The 13,787-nt window shown below is 39.7% G+C and overlaps 1 protein-coding gene across 8 annotated transcripts in view; it reads right to left on the bottom strand.

Moving 5' to 3' along the window:
- Positions 1-13,787, bottom strand: part of Mecom (MDS1 and EVI1 complex locus) — a 585,804-nt gene that overhangs the window by 224,684 nt on the left and 347,333 nt on the right. The window lies entirely within an intron of this gene.

The raw sequence follows: 13,787 nt of genomic DNA, 5'->3' as shown, positions 1-13,787 counted from the left end.
TGTATGACAAGAAGAAAAATAACTAATACTCAGCCCCTTACGATTCACAAATTGGCAGTTGCGGTGTGTTTCAACCTGAAAATTTCTATAACAAATTGTGTCATCAAATAGATTAATCCTTCAAATTACCATAGGCATTTTAGAAAGCCTTATCAATTCTGAAGTCATTATGATGCTGCATAGTGATTTCCTGGAGAATGTTCCAGTAAGTATTTTTATTGTTATTTTGATTTTCCTTGTTCTGTTCAGTGGGGGAGGGTAGTAATCTATTGTTGTCGCTGTTTGGGGGAAACTCTATTAATAATTATTCAGCTCTTGTGCATTCATTTCAATGACTTTTCTATAATCTGTTAATAACTAATCTGCAATCTCATAATCAACTACATATGACATGCACAAGTACACACAACGATTGGTTCTCTTTTCAATCTAAGACTCTCTTTTCTTCCTAACAGACCTAGATAAATTCCCTTTTTCATACCTTGTTTTCCTAAAAAGATTTCAAGATTGCTTGACAGTAGAATCAGAGCCTAAGCTTTTATGAGCCACATCCCCTATTACGGAGTCCTTTTTTTTGAGTAGACACACACAAAAACACCTACCAATGGAATATTAAATTATACAAGTAGATATCTGATGGGAAAGATACAATAATATCCAAAACATAAAAGCCATGGGAAAGGAGATATTATATTTTTGCCAACCATGCTACTATTTCTCACAGGCTGTTGCCAGGGGTATTTATACCTTACGCTAATGTTATTTGTTCACAGTGATGATAACAAAGAGAAGAAAGGTCAGAAAATGTGTTCTCCAGTGCACAAGCATACCAGAGGGCTATGTGCACTGACAATGAGTACATTTAGTTATGTCGGTTAATAAAACTAAATTCACAGCTTTGCCTTAGGAAAGGAAAATATTTGTCAGGAAAATGAATAAGGTTTGCATTGTGATACAATAAGGGAAAAGTCTGGGACACCGAAACAGAGACCAAAAGGCAGTTCAAAATAGCCACCCACAATAAATGGGATTTTTTTTCTCAAAATAAACAAGTAGCTGAAAATACCCTGACATTGAATAACTGTCTTCAATTTGAATTCTATACCTATCTACAGCAAATCAGAAACACTTCCCCAAATGATTAGCTTGTAGTGCACCTATCAATTGCTTCATGGTGTAAGAAATGTCAAATGGCACTGGAAACAATGCCATGCTTTCCTGTACAGCACAAGCATATTTCTTCTTTAGACATAGTTTACATAATACAGGAAATGGCTTCATCTGGTTCCTGGTCTTTTTGATCAAGTCACAAAAGCCTTAAAGGAAAAAAAAAAGTGTTTCTTTTATATTTCACTTTTTTTGTTTTTCGCCAAGTTTATTTCCCTAAATTGAAAAGGAGAACTGGATTGGGATGAAATGGAATGTCCTCCAACAAACATTTCACTCGAGGCAAACTCACCATCTTTTTCGTGAGTTCCACAAGTAGTCAAAAATAAAATGAATCGATTAGAAAAGATCTGTGATTCAATACAAGTTGATTCCACGGTATACAATGAAATGTTCACTTTTAAAAAGTGAACTCAGAGACCCTGACCCAGCAACTCCTGAGCATGTCTGAAATGCACGGTGCTCACTGCAGTTGAGGAGACAGAGGAGAAGGCGATAAGAGATGAGGTCAGAGGGGAGCTAGGGCCGGACAACACAGAGCCTGGTGAGCATGGTAGGGACTCTGAAGCTCTCTGGGAGAACTGGGAATCCACTGGAGAATTCCGAACTGACTCCTGTTTTTAATCAGTCACCTTGGCTGGTTGCAATGTGGTGAACACATTGTGGCACAACCAAAGGAAAGCCAGGTGGTTATATGCTGACTTCATCAGGCATGAGATGATGGTGATTTGGACCAGCATGGAAGAGGTGAGCAGAAGCAAATGGATTCTAAATGCATTTCAGAGAAATGAACTGATAAAATGTGATGATTGGTTAGAGAATGAGAAGGGGCAAGGAGGGCTCCCTAGGGTTTTGTTTGTACTTGGTTCTGTTTAGACCTGAGCACCTGATAAGGCTTAGGAAGCAGTGGGGTCAGGGAGAAAAATAGCAGAAGTTCGTTTTTTCTTTGTGTTAATAGAGATATTCTCATTATTAAACAAGAGAGGATGTCAGTCAAAAGGTGGGTCTCCCTGGCTGGAATTGGAGGGTGTGGTCTGAACGTAGGTATAAACTAGGGAGCCGTCCCTGTCAGACTGCATTTGAAGCTGGCATACGGGAAGGGATCACCTGGCCTGGAGAATGAGTACACAGAGAAATCAGAAGAGACCCAAGTACCAAGCCCCTGAAGCCTCAAGATTTAAGATGGGAAGTAGGCAAGGAAACAAGCTTGGAAGCAACCCGTGAGACCAGAAAAGTGGGACTGAATAGTTTGTTAGTAATCAAGGGTCACTCGCTTCTTGAGAAAGAGGGAACAATTTACTTAATCAAATTCTAAGTATCAACTAAGTAAAATGAGACCCGAGAGTTCAAAGGCTTAAGCTGAGATCACTGGCCTTGGCAATATGGTGATCATGAAAAGTCTTGCAAAAACTCTTTGGTAGGATGACAGAATGAAACAGAGAGACAGCACAGATTCCAATGTTTTGCTCTGAAGAATGTAACAACTAGACAATAGAATGGTAAGTAAGGTCAGGAGAGGTTTGCTTTCAAAGATGAAAACAGTGTGGTATGTTTATACATAGACTCTGAAGTGGATGATAAAATTTGATGGAACAGAATCACCAGTGCAGTTCTGTAGGTAGGTGAAAAACCAAATCCAATCACAGGAGGAGGAATTCGCCTCACTTTGGAGCCAGGATACCAGGTGCAGAATGACAGGAAAGAAGGCAGAACAAGAGGGGACAGATTCCAAAGACTCCATTGGCTTAAGGATGAGGCATGGAGCTAGTCTCATCCCAATCCAGCTTCTCAGTGAAATAACAAATAAGATTATTTGGTACCCAAGGATAATGGTAAGGAAAGGAGATGTGTAGGTTAAGGGAAATAGAAGGAGATATAATAGAGTTCTTTAGGGAAGGTACAAATACAGAGTAGATGGAGACTGATTTAGCCAAGGTTTGGGACTGGACTGACAATTAGAAGTAACGGAGTTAAGCTTATATAAAAGAGCACCTATAAATGATGTCTAATTGGTTAAGATTAATGAGTCTAGACAACGAGTCAGGAAAGCCCTCCTTTCGTGTATCCTGTGATCACACAGCCAGCCTAGGTGCCCAGAGCTGCTTCCTGCACCTGACCAGCACATCAGCCTTTTCTTTTTTCTGGCTATTCATCATATAATTCGTTTATAGATCACTTTCTGAGGTGGGCCAGGTAGGGACTGACCATTTTGCACAGGAGATGCTTTCCCTACAAACCACTACTCAGTACCTGATACATATTTCATAGATGAGGAAATGAACTCTACATCATCTCCCATGATCGCTTCTCTTGAGATGAATTAGTTAAGAGAAAAGTTTTATGTAGTGAGAATACTTCACAGATTATGTCTAGAATGTGCTCCATGCCTCTGTGACATTATGACTGGAAATAATTCATCAAAATTTCTGTCTAGTAAGTTCAAATGAATGTTGCCCAAATTGTTTTTGTATTTATTTGTTTATCTACATTAACTCTCCCACTTACATTTTTCCCCAATACTGAAAGGTTTGAATCCAGGTCTTTAACCCTTATTTGGTTGGCCATGCCTACAATTTGGAATTTTTTTTCTTTCAATCTGGATTTTTGATGATTATTTTAGAGCTGGAGTTTAGCAGACTTTTCTGCCCTAGAGCTGACTTCAAACCATGAATTTCCAGATCTCAGCCTCCCTAGTAGATAGGATTACAGGGGTGAGCTACAAATGCCAGTCCACAATTACCTTTTGATAGGGAAGTGTAAGAAGAAAGAAAGAGAAGAGGCCACTGAGAGGATAGAAATAGATATTCAAGAAAAGGGAAAGAAATTGGACCAAAAAAAAAGAAGAAAAGCCATGCAAGAGGAGATGAGAAAGAGATGTGTGATGACAGACAGTAACAGATAAATAGAAGATCACAGGAAAGGGATGTTATTTTTAAGACAATAAGTAAATTTCTTATAAAACGTTAGCGGTCATTTGGAAACCCTATAAGGAAGCTGGAATATTATAAAATATTTGGTTCACACTTATTCCTCTCAATGTGTGTGAACATGTATGAGCAGTAACAGTAGGCCCCATTTTTTATTTAGCTACATGAAAAACACTGAAGAGTCTTCAACAGTCACATTACCTTCACTTCCTCATGACCACCAATATCCTCCTTTTATAACGAGGGAAACTGAGACAATGAGGGATTTGCCAAGCAGCAAGCTCTGGTGCCGTTCCTCCATCCCAGACCCACTGTGCTCATCTCCCCCTACAGCTCCAGCCGTCGCTGCCCAAGTTGCTTTTGCAACCACGATTTGCTGAGCAGGGTGGATTCTGAGCCAGTTGACAGTGTTTCTCTTATTTTCCATCCTTCCCAGGCCAAGTCTGGAGGAGAAGAAAGAGGCAGGCAGGAGACACACCAGAGCGGCCTTGTGCCCCCGACCCTCGGGACCTGAATGTGAGGCAGATGGGACCCAGACACTCATCCAGCTCCACACTGTCCTGCTGAGCTCTTTTGACACTTCATTTGGAGGGATCTGTTTATTCTTTAGGAAGTACATTTGTGCTCATGAGTTGAGAATCAAAGAACACAGACAGAAACCTTTTCTAGAGATTTTGTGCCTCCTTCCATAGAAGGAAAGGGGATGGGAAAGAGAAAACTTCAACCTTCTTACCCATCACTGAAAGAAAAGTTATCAAAAAGTGAAGCGCCCTGCGCACCTTTGCATATAGGTCTTTGCACAGAATTTCTAAGGGAGGACACACGGGGACTAATGATAAGTTTATGGCCATATTCTCGCATCTTCCCTCCACAGTCAATGGCAATCAGGGCTAAGTGATCTCAATACGCTGTCACTGAGGCTCAGGTGCTTCACAATACATGACTCCAGGTAGCCTGCCACAATAAGGGAAAGTGAGGCTGAAATCAACTGTGACTCCCAGAATAGATATGTGTCTCATTAGGTGGTAAACAAAGGCATAGCCTGTGTCTTGACATTAAAAAATATTACTAACACCAGTAAAGCTGAACATGAACCCAAATACAGAATACATAGTTCTTTAGTAAATAATTCATTTTTCAACATATTCAATAAGAGTCTGTGCTTTCTTAATTAAAGCTAGAGTTTGGGAAACTAATTAAGAAACATTATGTTTACATGAGACATGTTAATGCTTCTGTAATTCACAATAATTTTGAAGGCCAAGCCAGAAAGTAGAAATCCATTTGACAGGGTCTGGGCTAAAAGCCATGGATGCCATCCACTGTTTAGTGTTGTATAATTTACAAACTTCTGTTCTTTCAACAACTACTCAAGAGAGTGAAGTTTCTAAGTAAATATTCAGCTCAGAAACAACACAGAAGACCTTAACCATCTCTCACATCTTGAAAGAAGGCGGTGGCCCTGAATACGGAGACAATGTCCACACACCACACACCAAAAGCACCCAGATTAAAAAACAGTCTCACTATTTTAAAAAAGTGTTTTTCAGGATACTTAAGTGAACAAGAAAGGAGAATTTTTTGATTTTCTAAGAAAAGGATGCATTTTTATATTTTTCAGTCCCTCAACAGGGTTTGATGATTTTGGTGATTTCATTTTATATCTTCATATGTTTTATTTCTTTATATTATATTATACATAATATTTTTATTTTATGTATTATACATTTAATTTTATGTTTTCTTTTATATCTCTTTGTCTAAGAGGCACACAGAGTATTTCCTGTAGATTCACCTATCAAATCTTTCCCTCTTAAGTATCATTGTAATCAAGTCTTCATTATTACGTGTTTCTTTAATAAGAACAAAATAACCCTGCCCTTCATTCTTCATTTGTATCTGTCTTAGAACTCTCATGATGCTGGCAATCACAATATTTAGGGAATTAAATCCAAGAAAGCTTGATCCTAGAGCTACAGAGATGGATTTAACTTTCTCCTAATGTCAGAACACTTACAACGGGATTACTAAGCAGCAGTTCTCCCACTTGCTGCAACCTTCCAAGTGACAAAGCCCAGGACTGAGGGTTAAAATGGAGCCAACCAAGCCACAGATTTCGCTTTGTTAGAAAGGTTGTGTCTGTTTTATGGAGACTTGTGGCCAATTTTTGCACTGAAATTAAACAAGCCACTGAAATAATAACATTCAAAAGATAGTACCTAAACAATTAATACTTTAAAATTTTTCATAACTCCCAAGCTTTCAGAAAGTTTAAACAACATGATAGAAAAATGGATTTGAAGATCTTTTTTTTTCATTTAATAATGACACTCCAATTAAGGTGAATATCCTTGGAAAAAAATTCCTTTTGTCAACTGGTGGTCTGTAGCTTGAGATTTCACTGAAAGGTTTCACTTGAAAAGGCCATGAAAACACTAGCCACTGATCCAGAAGTTCTCAACAGCTCAGGGATGCAAGGCCACTCATAATTGTCTCCATCCTTCTTTCCTCTCTCCAGAGTATAATTACTTCAAGAAACAAAACCTTGGTTTATTTTACTGGAATCCAGAAACTCACCGCTTCTATAGCAACAACTCCTTCCCTTATCCCTGGTTTAAATATCTGCAACTGTCACCACTCCGAGGTAGATTCTATGGTAGGTGTCTAACCTTCAATGGGCCTCGTTTTCAGAAGCTACATATTTTGATAAATATCAGTTCATGTGCCTTTAGTACTTGTAATGAATTATTGAAATAAAAACTGGTGTTAGCCTTTGGTTGGGAAGAGGAGAGAAGGAGAATCATGAGATGGAAAAATACCAGGGCACATTTTGAAAATGAACATCTCAGCTCCATCATTCTTAGCGGGGGAGAGTTCTTTAATATATCTCCTGTCCATTGTGCATGGGAGAGGGGTGATAACCATTTCAGTGGGTCACACATGTGACATGATTACGGGCACACAGGTGACAGAACCTGAAAAAAATTAACTGTCTTGATTAACAACTTAAGAGTCAGGAAATAAATATTTCAATAGTATAACATCTTATTCGAGCTGGAGAAGGTGCTTGTAAATCACCTCACCATAACCTTTCACAGGTTCACAAGATTTAGCGAAGCAGGTCACTGCGTGACCTTGGCCAGAGCAGCTTCAGAAAAGTGGTGGAGACAAGCCCATTATCTAGAGGAATAAACGGATGGTGAAGGAAAAGGAAAAACTGATGTAGAATATATATATATATTTTAGAACTGTAGCTATGGCCAGGATCCAGTGGCTCACACCTACAATCCTAGCAATTCAGGAGGCTGAGATCAGAGGATCGTGGTTCTAAGCCAGCCTGGGCAGAAAAGTCTCTGTGAGACTCTTCTCTCCAATTAACCACTCAAAAACCAGAACCAGCACTGTGGCTCAAAGTAAAAGAGCACTAGTCTTGAGCAAAAGAGCTCAGAGACAATGCCGAGGCTCTGAATTCAAGCTCCACAAGCAACAAACAAACAAACAAAAAAGAAAACAAAAAATACCCTGTAGTTACAAAGAGAAGTAGAGAGCAAGGGTATTGGGTATGGGTTTTGAAAGATGGGTAGAGATAAGAGAGTTTAAGTCTGGCTGGAGGTCTACATCAGATATAAATAGGAAACCATACCATTTATAATCCACAGCAGACAAAAATGGAAGTAGAGAAAAAGTATCCCAGGCCAACCAGGAAGCCTGAGCGTTCTAATACTAAAGGTTAAGGACATTCATAAGGAAAGAAAAACTGAAGCAAAACTCTAAAGAGGAAAAAGAAAGTGAGGTGCAAACAGAGACATAGAGGTTAAGGGTACAAGAATAACTCAGAGATTAAAGCCAGACACATGTGCCAGATACAGGTCCCACACTGACTGCACCCCATTCTTAAAAGAGCTTACAGCTTAATATGGATTACTGTGAGGTAAGAACATGAGAGGAAGGGAATGGGACTATGCCAATCACCTTTGAGAAACTACCCTACAATTCTGTAAGTGTAAAAACATAGTCATTATAATTCATTGTGTTTTATTTCTTTTTGTTGGCCATATATTTGTTATGAAAATTTGCTTAGCTTATTAAGTTCCTTTGTTGTAACAAAAAGATATGGGCTAAAAATGGTTGAGCTACTATAATCAAGTTTAGAGCAAAGAATAAAAAAAACCTTCTAAACATTTATCACTTCTCTTGTACGCATATATTACTTCCCAGACTGTGCTGACAGTTAATTATTTAACTATTTAAATAATATTACCAATTTATTCACAACCTGCAAGTAACTTCATGAGAAAGCTGGGATTTGAATAGCTAAATAACTTGACCTAAAGCAGACTGTATGCCATCATAGTCATCATGACAGGATTTACAAACCATCTGCACTTCAAAGCTGATGTACTGATTGTCCATCAGTAGAGCCAAACCAAGGCAGAAAGAGTTACTGTACTGCAATAGTACTGAGATTTGTACTTGAGGTACTAGAAGGACCTGTGGGTCTAGTTCTATCATAAGCCACTATTGTGACTAAATATGAACTGAAAAACAGAGTAAAGACAGTGCATCCAGAATGCAAAAGTGTTTAAGCCTCATTCACCTGATTTAATCTGATGAGAACATTTATCATAGAAGTGACGGCAGCTAAGCAGAGCCTGAAGAATGTATAACGATGCTCTTTCAGATAATGATACTATGATATATGGTCAACAAAAGATTGGAGGAAAGTATAAGAAAGTGCTTCTGGGAAGGGGGCACTTCAGAAAGGAAACCTGAATAATAAGCACAAAGATGACAAAGCACAATGAGGTGCAGACATAAGTACAAAGACAAGATACAGCTGAGTATCTCAAAAACAAAGTTCAAAACTAGAGGAGGGAACAGTGGAAGAGATATCATTGAAAAACGAAAGAGAAAAACTACTCCTAATGGTTCCTGTCTTAATTCAAGGTCAAACTAATGCAATGCAGTTTGTTCCTGAAGAACTTTCTGAGTCCCAGTGCCATCTGTGCAGAGCTAAAACCACTGAGGCTATACAGATTCTCCAAGTGGCTTCAACTTTGCTTATAGGATCTCACAAAATATTATTGGATTGTCAACTTGCGCCTCACCTGCCTTATCAATTGTGTGTGTGTGTGTGTGTGTGTGTGTGTGTGTGTGTGTGTACGCGCGCCCGTACACGCACTAGGGAGTGAACCCAGAGCCTATGCATGCTAAGCACACACTCCTCTACCACTAAACTACACCCCCAGTCCCACACAATCATTGCTGACCTGGCCTCCTGGAGGAATGAAATGAAACTGGATTTAGCAGATGCTTTAGTGAGGCTTATTGTATGTGTCTTCTTAGTTTGGGCTGCCATGTTGTTTAGACCCAATATTATTTTCCACTACTACTGGAACTTGCTGATAGAAATGTAAGGATTATACCAACCTGACCTGAGTGAGCCTTAAGTGCAAAGGTCCTGTCTGATTTTACACATTTGTATCTAAAGCCTTGTCTTCCACAGACTGTTATACTCCACGTATCCACATCCCCTACACATACTTACTGTGCCTCCACAAATCCTAAGTGTGAAGAACTTCTTCATGTGTGAACAACCAAGTCAAGTTCCTTTCTCAACTGACCATGAGCAATTTAACAAAGTTCCCACTTTGAAAACTAAAGTATCATTTGATTGATTCTCTGTAATAGAACGATTCACTATCTTGGGGTGAGGAGGGAAATATTCTTAAAAACAACAAGTACTGACAAATAACTAGTACAGGTCAATGATACTGGATTCATTCATCAAGAAGCTGCATTGGGGCGGGGGTGGGGAAAATAATTCTCCAGAGATAGCATTTAATATCGTAGGGACTGCCTGTTAGACTCAGGGCAGGCAGACTTATCATATACATTCACACATATGTTTTGCACCTGTAACTAAGACTAAAAAGAGCTACTGACCCTAGGAGCCATCTTGACTCCAGAAAAAATGAGCTTGCGAAGATAAGAACTAATACTCACTAAAGGACCACTGTATTTTCTTCATACACGCAACACCCTTTCCCCTGGAATTATGTGTGTTTTTGTTCTAAATTGACTGTATTTGGAAGTTCCATTTGGCAGTGAAATATAAAAGTCATTAGAAATTCATCAGAAATTCCTCAGCACACCACTATTGGATCTGCCTTCCTGGGCACTGGGGCGGGGGAGGGGGAGAGGAAAGGAGGTAAGGTAGCTTTAAAGGCATTTGGAACAACTATGAAAGTGTGGGGACAGAACAGGCAGATAAACCAACCAACGTGTGTGTGTGTGTGTGTGTGTGTGTGTGTGTGTGTGTGTGTGTGTGTGTGTGTGTGTGTGTGTGTGTGTTAAACAACAGTATGTTACGGTCTCAGTACTGAACTCAGAAATTCATTAGTGGTCAGATAAATGTCTTTCAGTAAAAGAACATGTCACTTGTGACCAAATGTAGCCACAGCCTCTGCTCAGGAAGCCACCAAAGGACTGAGCGTTGCCTCTTCGGCTTCCCTTCTAACAATGCATCCTTGTTCCATGGCCTCCCAGCTGTGACAGGCATGAGAAAAATGGAGATTGTTTTTATACGCAATGTGCTGCTGCTGCACTGGCAGCACTGGTTATTCGCCAAATAATCAGTGTGATGCATTTTTTATAAATAAAGTGCTTGGGTTTGACAATAATCTGTTCAAAGAGGACTTGGAGTATGGACAAAAAAAGTCTTCCTTTCCCGGGCCTACGAAAGGGTCCTCAGCTATTTTTCAACACACTGAAACGTCTTTTTGAACACAAGGCAGCCAGGAACACATCTATGACATCAGCCCAGGTAAAACTCTGCTCCCTGTGAAAGAACAAAGATGAGGAAGTATTTCTTCCCTCCACGGCTTGCAGGAAAGTGTTCCTGGGGCTCTCGGAGTTATACAAGGAGGATTTTATTACACTAGAGTAGAGATGTGGGGGTGGAGGAAAAGGAGAGCAGAACTGACATCCAGACAACTCACACACGCAGCACTCTTGGCTCCATATATTGTTTGGTTTCTCCATGGTAATAATAACCCTAGGACATGGGTACAGTTGTCCCCAATTTACTAGTTAGGACACAAGCTCACTTCAGCGTGGAAACAAAGTCAGCATCCACAGTGATGCACCCAGAAGTATTCAGAGATATAGGGACACATCCCGCTGTAAGAACTCATCTTTGAGGCTGGGTGATGTTCAAATACGCATGTTCTACTATATACATTTACATATGTTTTGTCAAAAAATTACAGGTTTTGAAACACTTTATAGAGAATGTTTCTCAAGACATCATTTAGAAAACTCTCTGGGTAGGAAATACATATTTGACAAATGAGAAAACTGACCTTCTGAGAAAGTAGACAGAAAGCCAAAGTCCCAGCTAAGGAGGAGAAGAAAAGGGACTCAAGCAGATTCTGGGTTCTCGGATGCTTCTTCCTCTGCTGCCATGGGTTCCATAGCACTCTCATTCATTATCTTTTCGTACTGAACATGCTTAAAAACTCAGAACTAAAGCTTTCCTGGACTAGCACAGGAAAAGGGGCTGGGGCTTATACTGCACTTTGCCAGGAAGAACTTGTTCAGACAACTAGAAGGTTCAACTGTGGGGACTTTTTACAGAGGGTATTTCCAGAGCCTCTCTTCAGAGCTCCCTCTCTTCTCTGCCAGCTCCTTCATCCCAGCAAAATGAAGTCACAGTTGGTACTGATCAAAGTTGTCCTGCAGACTGTGGGTCTTATAACATCTGTCACATACACACAGCTCAAAGTGTTCAGGCAATGAGGCACTTAATCCTGAATGATCAATGCTGGGAGCAGAGAACCTATGAGGGATGGCCTTGAGAACCCCCATATGAAATAGTAAACTGTAGAAAGTCTTGCAGAGGTGTGCAGAAGCACTTGGAAGAGGGCAGAGAAGCAGCAGCCTATTCATACCATAGGAGCAAACCCAAGTGTCCAGTTTGCATCGCTTTTAGATAGTTGCTGGAATATATTTCTAGCAACCACTCAAATCTGGATGATCTTTGGGCCAGCGGATCACTGTTCTGCTAGCCAACTTCCAAGTGAATATTTACAAACTTTGCTCTGTGCCAGAGAATTCAGAAATACCAAATACACACACACACACACACACACACACACACACACACACACACACCAAAACCAAATCTGCTTTTTAAAAAACTACACACACACACACACACACACACACACACACACACACACACACACACACACACACACACACACACACACACACACACACACACACACACACACACACACACACACACACACACACACACACACACACACACACCCCAAAACCAAATCTGCTTTTTAAAAAACTACTCCTTAGGGTATATTTGATAGCTCCATTCATCTCCGTTCCAAAGGATAAATTTAACACTGTTGGATAGTTGAGAAAATTGTGTCTGAAGGGTATGTGACTCTATGCTACTGCATAGCATGCTAACAGCAACAAGATTTGATTCAGAACTTTAGAGGTGCTAAAGAAGATGGAAAAATGAGTTCACCCCTACCTAGAACATTTGAACACATTGTATCAACTCACATATATAATCTTCTGACAGCTGAGTGGCCTTTATTTCCTTTGCAGAAGTTGGCTGACAAAGTCTGCCACTCCTTTTAGCTTCCCTATAGTAAAGGAAATAAAATAACTTTGAATGTTATTTATGATTGGGCTTGGAGGTGATAGTTGCCAGATGTGAGATACTTCATGTAAACTATGAACAGATAAAGAACCCTGAAGTTGTGTTGATTTTTATAAGCAGACATGGAAAACAAAGGGTTAAATGCTACAGCTCCCAAAATAAGAAGTACTGAATTCAACCACTAGGCTAGACATTAAACATTACAGTGAAATTACCCCCAATGAGCCACTGTGTGCCTGGGAAGGCAGCAGGAGACAAGAGTAACATGTAACACAAGAAGGACCACACCAACTGCGGGCCTCAGGGGTGCTGAGGGGCCTTGAAAAAGAAGGGAGGTTGTTTAACTTTGGGGGGGAAAGATCTGGAGGAGGCCTCACAGTCGAAGTCACACTCGAACTAGACTTTGAAGGATGAACAAGATCTTGCAGAGGTTCTGTGGAGAAAAAGGGAGAAAAGGCCCTGAGGCAGAAAACTACATTATTGGCAGAATGTTAGAAAAGAAAGAAGACATGGTTGAGCCAATGAAGCAGTATTCTATTCAGAGAAATGAAAGATTCAACCATCTGAACCTTTACAGTATGTTAAGAGTATATTAATTTCAGTTGTAAAAACATTTTCCTTGTGTACAAGTAAATACTGTAATTGAAGTGACAGAGTAGACATGTAGAATTTATTATCTGAAAGAAAATCTAATCAATAGGTATTTCATTTCGAAAAGTTAATGAAATATTATGGAGAGAGTGGCCTTTTAAGCTTTGATTTTTAGATTCAGAGAAAGAGCTTAATTTCCAGTGACAAGGTCAGTACTAGTTGAATGGTCCCCTTCTTTGCTTTACAAGAAACGACTGCTCTTTTGCTCTTGAATTATTTATTAAAAGAAAGCTTCAATAATCGGAGTCTACTTAAACATATTTCTGGAGATCGGTAAGTTAAAAATTATGTCACCTTTATTATTTCTACCAGTTTGAAATGGATATTAAAATACTTACATGACATTAAAC

Source organism: Dipodomys merriami, unplaced genomic scaffold (genome assembly GCF_024711535.1).
Source record: "Dipodomys merriami isolate MVZ:Mamm:240054 unplaced genomic scaffold, mDipMer1.0.p SCAF_40, whole genome shotgun sequence".
Lineage (NCBI taxonomy): Eukaryota > Metazoa > Chordata > Mammalia > Rodentia > Heteromyidae > Dipodomys > Dipodomys merriami.
This window is presented reverse-complemented; position numbering and strand designations above follow the sequence as displayed.